The following is a 9,291-nucleotide window of genomic DNA, read 5'->3' on the forward strand; positions in this document are numbered from 1 at the left end:
CAAGCAGCACGAACACGAAGTGACCCATCCTTATTTACAATGGGCAATTAGATAGCGTTGTACAACGGGACTCCTATGCCTTGTGATCGAAGCACTAATCAGTTATACGACATGAAACACCGACATTACATCCCAGAGGAAGACAGAATGACTTACGTTCGTGACAAAGTTGCGTAAACAATGACGTCGCGGGCGTGAAAGACGGACCACAGTGACGACGGGTGACATTCCATCGCGAAAAGGGCATAATCAGCCAACCGTCGACAGGCTTGCCCAGCTTCGAGTTCATGATCATTCAAAAGTCGCCTGGCCCGTATTTGAGCTGTCAAAACAGCGCGCAGATCAGTATTGCCAATGCCCGTAAAAACATTAGGTGGGCACATGGGCTGACAGACGCAGTTTTTTGGAAGTGGTGTACTCATGGCAGTCACACCACACTTTCGGAGGCGTCATGTCTGACGTCAAACAGTCACCGCCACACGGCCTGCAGCACATGGAATATGCAGCGCACTAGCTTGGCCTCTAGCCATGTCATGTCAGGTGGCCTCCGTGGTCCGCTCGCTAGTGGCGTCGTCCGTCATGAAGGCCGTTAACCCACGCTAGCCGCGACCACCGATTGCACCTGCACGACCGGGTGGGACCTTGTCTAAATGAAAGGAGCTCATCGTTTTCCATCTCATAAAGCTCGTGGATAGATGCTCTTTATATGGAGGTTTCTCTAATGCATTGGGATGAGAAACTAAGAGGTTTCAAAACTTCAGGCCGTAATTTATGCATCCCAATCCAGTTTTCTAATCGCAGCTATTCATATATATATATATATATATATATATATATATATATATATATCATTAAGTGATTACGTCAGGATCGTTAAATTCACAAAAGCATACTGAAAATGGCATCGGTTTGGCTCGGCATGTTTCACACAATCGGTACACACCGTCAGGAACGACGCTATTGCGAATTCCCAGGCCCCTCGAAATGACGGCCTGGGCGGCCGACGACGTCACGATGACGCCTCGGGGCAGACCCCGGGCGCACCCCATGTCATCAGCAGGAAAACTCGCGGATTGCGACGATCCATATGTCCAGAAGAGCCCGCGAACACGATTTCGCCGGCCTCGCGCAGCACGTGGGCTCTTGCCGTGACCGGGGTGATCGTCGCAACAATGGTTGATATGGAGGCGTGTTCCCCGTTGTGGGCCTAGATGATGACTCGGTTCGAGTCGGGCACCACACCTTGGAGCTGGTCCTCCAGGTTTGTGCCCCAATGGCATGCCGTACTCCGGGCCAAACACTTTCCGATGCAGTCTGGAAGCCCATTGAAACTGTATCCTAGTCACACCGATTGTGGCAGGCTATCGAGCTTTGAACGTGTGGTGTAGGAAATTAAGCGAATGTTTTCAATATCATCGCGCTTATGAACTACCCGCTTCATCAAAAGTTTCTCTTATTCAGTCAAATTGTTTTTTTTTCTGTTCAGATTAGCGTGATCAAACCGTCCCTTCAGCAGACATGGGGTGTAAAGAGGAGGGAGGAGGTGATGCATAGTCCCTTTCGTGGGTTGTGTTCTTCGGATACCCCAGTGATTGTTGCATCATGCAGCATGACTTTTAAATATCGCGGGCAGTCTCGGCAGTCGAATGGTCAGCCCACTTGCTGATCATAATCATTTGTGGTGCAAACACACCCATTCTTTCTGGTGACAGGACTCACCATAGACGTGTTGCGTGTCCAGTGCGATGGCATGGTATACGGAAGCGATCAGGTACTGGTCCCGCACTCTGCCTGCAGCTTCGCCTTCAGAGTTTCCAGGGTCGCTGCCGGTGAATGGGGATGTTTAAGGAAGGTGATGAGCCTCTTCCTGGCCGGTTCCTGGACACAGCGAAAACCGAGAGCACCTGTCGACTCCGTGGAGTGATTATGCCCTTCATCGTTGCACTTCACGTTGAGGGCGTACCCGGCTTCTTGGACTTGAAGAAAACAAAGCAAAAATTTAGTGTCATGTAAAAACGCTTCGTACCTTTTTCAGTGTCAACAAACCAAAATCAAGCGTTGCCCACGCTACATTCCAGACGACTTGGGGAAGAGTTTGGAGATTAAATACGCCGAAACCGGGACCACTGCTGCAAAAGAAGAAAACAAAATGTTTGATCAAAATAATGGCATCATCCCAGGACTCCCAGAGTAGGAACACCGTACTGCACATTAGTCTGGGACTTACAGAACAGGAACACCGCCCTGCGGAAACCACACCAAGGCCAAACGTCGAAGACGGCATCACGAAATACACAAACATGGATGCTGATCTGAAACGGACCAACCTGCTTTTTGGTCTGTTTCCAAACGCCACTTCCCAGACCCTGATGGTCAGTTTGATCGGACATCCGTAGTCACGTGGCAAAGCCTTGCCCGCTTTTATTGCCGTCCTCCGAGCGTAGTGCTGGCATTGCATTACTTGTTATCGGATGGGGAAGGTTTCAATTAATGGTAAGCTGATTATCCGACAAGGTGCTGAGAAGCCATCTAAAAATAAACGAAGGGATTAGGCCTAGTTTCATTTTTACGTAAGCTGTTCAGTGCATTAGCGAGGAACATTATTCACGTAGATAACACAGTAATATTGACCTTATTCCTCGGGAAAGCCAGGAGAATGGAGATATAGTTGAGTTGGTATTTCGGCAATATGTCTTTATCGAAACAAAAGCAGAAGTGAATTCACTTCTGCTATAACGCGAATTCTAAGTGAATTCACTTCTGCTATTGTTTCGATAAAGATAAGCTGCCAAAATACCAACCCAACTATATTTCCATTCTCCTGGTTTTTCTCCGAGGGATAAGGCTAATGCTGCTGTCTTATCTAGTTGCGTTTTTATGCGTACAGAAATTTGTGTTTAAAGGCACCACAATTCCTGGCGTGTTGCCACCTTCTGTCGGACAATGTCAACTCAGCTTAAAGGCATGCGAGGACATGAGTTTTGCAGTAGTTTTGGAGTAAAGGACAATACTTTTGTCTGAGTTTTCTCCAAGTTTCATGGGGTTTCATAAGATTCCTAGTGAAACGTGGACCAAACGTTCACCCGTCATGTAACGGAAAACAACTCGCCACTCAACGATTCATTCGCAAAAACGGCTTACCACTACCACCAACAGCATCGTATATTACCTTGTATAGGACCTAGGAGTGTTCATGCCTTCCGTGCGTGCTCCTCATCACACTGAAGGTCGTCATGCCCTGGAACATCTGCAGCCATTCGGCGGTACTCTCGTCAGCCGACGGGCAGCGCGCAGATATGGTCTTACCGTTAACTGCTAATTAACTGCTTTGTTAACTGCTAACACACCAATTATCACTGACGATTGTCATGTATGACGTGGTCCCGTGCTGCGAACCTTGTAGCATGTTACGCACCTGTCTCGCGTGCCGACCATTTTGTGTCCGAACATCGATCAGGAGAGCCGTTGGTTAGCTCTCACAAAGTCCTTGTATGCACGCCATGCACGCAACGACCTGGACCGGTGCAGTATGCACTCCCACTTCCATGACTTTCATCCGTGTTGCATCGCGCGGGTTGAAGAATACCGATATTTGCGTGGTTGCACTTATTGTATTGTTCACTTAATTAATCCAGGTATCGGAAAACCTGGTGTGACTATCGCCGTGGACGCTGACTTCAGTTACTGAGGGGCTGATAAAACAGCGTTATTTTTATGAAAAACACAGGTGGCACAGCTAACTGCTGCAGGTGAGGGAAGAAGACGAATCATAATTTGCCACATGAATGGAGTTCGAAGGTTAGGGAATAAAGATGCAGACAATTGTGAAGAAAAACATTGTTACCAGCCGGTAGCGACGGTGATCCAGGCGCCTTACACCCGTCAGTCAAACAGGTTTGCTAGTAGTTCATTGTTAATGGCATGACAACAGACGTTATGACAACAGGTCTGTGCTTCGTGAATTGTTAATCTGCCATCTGCATCCAACAAAATAGTTACCCTAAGGCAAGACGGGAGTTTTTACGGGCGTTAAAGCCATCATGGTACGTGTTGAAGGATCACTTCACGGAACCGGGCCTACCGCCATCACTGACACGGCCAAACGTTCACCGGTGCCTCGGATCTTCTCAGATGAACAGCACTCCTACTTGTCACGTAGACCATTAAACCAAAGTCAACAACATTTCAATATTTTACTAAGGTTGTCTTTGGTCGTCACTTAAGGAGTCGACTTCTTAAGGATCCCGTCACTTGGTGTACCATTCCTTTTGACTCATTGCCTTTTTACATTGATGCATTTCACTTTTAACACTTCCGACTTCGCGCTTATTTGAATTTCATTACTTTTGACTCTTTGCAGTTTTTACTTTTTGCCGGCTGACTTAAATCGCTTTAACCTTTTTCAATTGACTTTTATCCATCATAGTAATTATTTTGACATGTTTCCAGTTAAGTTCTTGCCCTATTCACTTATTGTCGTTTCACATTTACCCTCTTTACTTCTTGCCATTTTACCTTGGATGCCTGACTTTGTCCTATATCTTCCTAGCTTTTCAATATGTCTTCGGTTACCCTAATTCACTCCGCGTCTTTCCCAAGCTTAGGCCAGAGCTAGCTCAGGTTCACACAGTTCACGTTCTCTATATAAAACATTAGTCGAGGCCATGAAAGGTTATGTGCTCTCGACCCTGAGTAATTTTGACCTCGAAGAACCTCCCATCCGACACTTTATGGCCAAAACCAGTGATTTTCCAATGGGTGTAACGCTCACACCGCCTTGGTTTATGTGTATATATATATATATATATATATATATATATATATATATATATATATATGTGTGTGTATATATATATAAATCAATATACATATACATACAAATCAATATATATATATATATATATGTGTGTATATATATATATATATATATATATATATAAATCAATATACATATACATACAAATCAATATATATATATATATATATATATATATACATGTATATGCATAGATATGTAGGCCCCTCCTCAACCCACACCACCCTCCTTTTAACCTCCCCATTCTCCTCCTGTCTCGTTGCATTCAACAGTCAGCCTCCATTGCCTTTCAAACTTCTAGCACACAGAGATGTCCACACTCGTCCATACATTCGGACTAGCAACCCCGTCCCCCCCCCCCCCCCCCCCCCCCCCCGCCCGGGCGGCGGTGGGGGAAGGTCAGGACCAGGTGGACGCAGGTCACGAGGCAGCTGCTGCCGGCCACACGTGGCCACGCGAGGCTATTCCCGGTAACAATGTAGCCAGCTGCCGTGTCGGCATCGACGCCCCGCTACAGACATAAAGCATGATGATCAATGATCGTCTTGTTCTGGCGATGTTCTTAATCAAAAGTCTATTCGAACGGCGTCGTTCATATTGCATGCTCGGATAAGGCAGCAGACGGCCGACTGTGGCTTCGCTTTGGTCGCACTAATTCATCTATCACAACCTTTCACAGCCCATGGGATGAAGCGAAACACTGAATCACCTTGCTGAACAGGATCATGTTTTCCGTTCTGTAGAGGCTTTCTCCCTAAAGCGTCCCCATAAGCGGTGTTTGGAATTACGTAAGCTAAGCATTCGACGAATTTGACCGAATACAGGGCTATGAAGGCTGGTGCTGACCACGAGCTTAGGACAGACTACTAATAATGGTGACATAGCGGTGTCAGTTCCGACACTCCAAAGGCGGCATAGCTGCGAATGCAGGAATTATGGTACGAAAACACGTAGGTAATAACAAATGAAGGGACAGGAAAAGGTGATGGAGTGGATAGTGTTCAAAGCCCTAGCTACGATGAATACAGGGCGCTCCACTTCGAATGACGGGTTTCAAAGTGGAAGTAAGCATGCTGCAAATAGGCCAGGCACGCGCTATCTGGCAAGTGCTGTTGAAAATTGCCGGACATTTAGCTTAGTGTCTTTCACGCGGTCATTGTCGTGTGGGAACTAGACATGCAGGCCTCTATCACCAAGTGCAATGGCCACGATGGCCATTTGTAGGACAATGGCGGCCGTAGCAGGTGTGCGCCCGTCTGGAATTTTAAAAAGTGCTCACGTGTTCGGAGGGCCATCATGGACACGTTTTGCCAGGCAGATAAATACTGACTAGAAAGCATAGGCCCGCCGAGCCCGGGACATTCTGCCCGGGCCTGTACCACGCGAGGACACCCGCCACCCTCTGTGTGACTGTGCTGCACAGCTTAACAAGGATCGGACATGAAACGAGAGATGCTCGTTTAATCTACGGGAGGTTGAGTACTTGTGCTGGATCATCTCAGCGGACAGGCAGCGACCTGTGCCGGAGAGGCGGCGGCAGTTCTGCCGGAACCGGCAAATCTTGGTGACCGCTCAGATCACTTTTCTACCAGATAATCGTTGCCGAGGCTGGTCTCCTAGCTGATACGTGCCGGGTGTTCTGAAAGAAGGGCCGCGTGACGGCGGACTTCGCAGTGCAGTGTATCTCTGGAGCACGTGAAAAACTCCTGGCGGGCCGATGAATCTTGATGAGGTGCAGCCGTCACCGACTGTTAAAGTTTGAACTGATACAGGTGCGGCGGATGTCGAGTCGAGCCTCGTGCATGTTATGTCGGACAGGCTGGAGTTGCCAATTTACTTTGCCTCCAGGTCCCTGACAGTAACAGAGCAGAAGTATGCCATCTCGGAGAAGGGAGCGGCCACAGTGTTGTTCTTCGTCGGGCGGTTCTATCAATACCTGTACGCTAGACGCGACTGTGTGATACTGGACAACTGAACGCAGTCCCATGCCTACAATCACGCAGAAATTTCCCAGCTTGGCAGCCACACGCATGCAGCGGTGCACTTTGCAACCCGCAGAATACTAGTCCAAAAGGAACCTGAAAAGTCTGAGACCATGGAGCTAACGAATGTTCTTTGCCCAAAGACTAACTGCCTAAGACAAAAAAAAAACACTGCCCAAAGAGCAGGCAAATGAAACTAGCGTCGTCGAGATGATGTTTAGCATCAGGCACCGGGTAACGACGGACCCCGCTGCCATTAGTGGAGTTGGGGACGGCCACGCGGAGCAACGTCATCCTGGGCGAGGTGCTGGCACATGCAAAAGAGGGCCAACTGGAGTCCATAAGCATCAAACTGAGATCAGACGGACTGTTAAAAGCGAGGACTGTGCTCAGACGTGACTGTGTGCTGGCATCAAGAAATCGGCGAAACCGTGTGCTGTAAGAGTCGCACACGAGCATCTAGGATGAGGAAAGAGGAAGCAGTCGGCCAGACGGGACGTCTAGTGGCCTAGTTTAGATGAAGAGCTGGAGGCATTAGCCAGATAGTGCGGCGCCGTCGCGGAAAAAAGCGCAGCGCCCCTCAGTGCTAGCCCACACCCGTAGAAACCGACTTTGGCTCTGTGGATAAGACGTGGAGGTGGGACAAAGGGTGAATGGAAAATTCTAATGGAAAACAGACGAATGGGAAGCGGTTTAAAGGAAAAGGTTAAATGATAAAGCGAACGGTGTAGTCGACAGGAGTAAACGCTGACGGGGATAGAAGTCTGACAGGGATGCCGCCGAATAAGTAAAAATTCAGAGGATAAAAGGACAAAGGGATCAAAATCGATAGGGAAACATGCGAATCGTGCTTATCCTGAAAAGCTCAAAGTAAGAGGCAAAAACAATGGCGAAAAAACGGGAGACATGTAAATTGGGAGAACACTGAAGACACGAACTCGACAGCCATGGAGCCAGAATCGGAAACAAATCGAGGGATCGAATTCGGCAGGGATAAATAGATTGGAAACCACTGCAAATAAAAACAAATACGGTGAAAACCCTGAACCTAGGCCTGGTCTTGTTTTAAAAAAAAAATATGAGCACCAGGGAACCAGGGTCTGGTGTTTGTGAAAGGCCAGTGGAAGCCAGGACCTAGGTTCCGGTACTTGCAAAGAAACCAGCGGCAACCAGAAGGAACACATATTTTTATTTACGAGAAAAAGACAGTAAGGACAGGGAATCATGGTGGGTTGCCGTGTTTTCAAAATAACAAACAACATCCAGGACCCGGGAGTGATGTTTTTGCAATAACTGGCGGGAGCAAAGAACCCAAGACCTCGTTTTCAGAAGGGGAAGCGAGATCCAGTAACCAACATGGGAAACCAAGCAGCGGCGGCACCATGGATTTTGTGTTGCGGGCAGGATTTTCCAGGGGGCCTCTTGAACAAAACTAGGCATCTTCACAGGGAGCCTCCTGGGCAATGTCATATTTAGGGAGCAGGGGCACCGACGGCATGTGCCCTTTTATCGAATTGTTACATGCATCATACCCAAGTATATGGATGTTGACAATAACAAATTCAGAATGGGAACCTTCTGATCTAACAAAGGTCTCGCAATCCTAAAGCGGGTTCCGGAAAAAGGACCTCCTGGCGCATAAAAGGAACCTTCTACTCCAGACGCATGCCGATTCACGAAGAGGCCTCTCATTTAGCCAAGGGGCCTCGTTGTCCCAAAACTAGGCATCCTAATCGAAAACTGCGGGCATATAATGCCAGACATGGGCCTCCTGTTCCAAAAATGGGCCCCCTCAATGTGAAATTTGTGTCCTAAACGCGAGCAGAGTCCCCTTATTTTGTAACGGGGACCTCCTCAGCCAGCAAAGGGGCCTCCTTGCCATAACATTGGGCCAACTAGTATAGAGCACGGGCTACTTACTCATAAAAGTGGCCTCGTGGTTCAGAAACAGGCCTTTTGATGTTGAAAAGGGTCTTCTCAGTCCGATTTATTATTACTCTCTAGCTCAATTTGGGGTTTTCTTGATTTACATTTTGGTAATACACAAGTGGCTAAAATGCGTTTCGTTTAGGGAAAAAGAGGCCTCCCAAAAGGGGACGAAACATGCTCTTGCTTCCAACTGCCTACAGGAGGGAGCCAAGTCCCCCCCCCCCCCTCCCCCTGTTGCACCTGCCCTGGCACCAGGCAGTCCAGCTGTCTGTCCAGCTGGACAGACAGCTGTCAGTCCTGTTGTCTGTCCAGCAACAGCACACTGAAAAAAAACCGATATTCCCGGCGGACCCCACCGCCGAGCGCCGCCTCCTGGCGTGAACGCCTGTGTTGCTCGCGGCCGCCCCAGAAAACGGCTAGGAAGGGAAGTTTGATAGGCTCAGATACAGGTTAACACGGAAGCCATAACAGATCGGCCATCTGATAGGCATGGTTCGGTCCGGAAAACTCGAAGGCTGGCTTCCTGCCAGGGCCGGTGGCCAGGCTAGCGAGGCGGCCCAAATT

Source organism: Pollicipes pollicipes, unplaced genomic scaffold, assembly GCF_011947565.3.
Source record: "Pollicipes pollicipes isolate AB1234 unplaced genomic scaffold, Ppol_2.1 Scaffold_7261;HRSCAF=8764_pilon_pilon_pilon, whole genome shotgun sequence".
In the NCBI taxonomy this organism is placed as follows: Eukaryota; Metazoa; Arthropoda; class Thecostraca; order Pollicipedomorpha; family Pollicipedidae; genus Pollicipes; species Pollicipes pollicipes.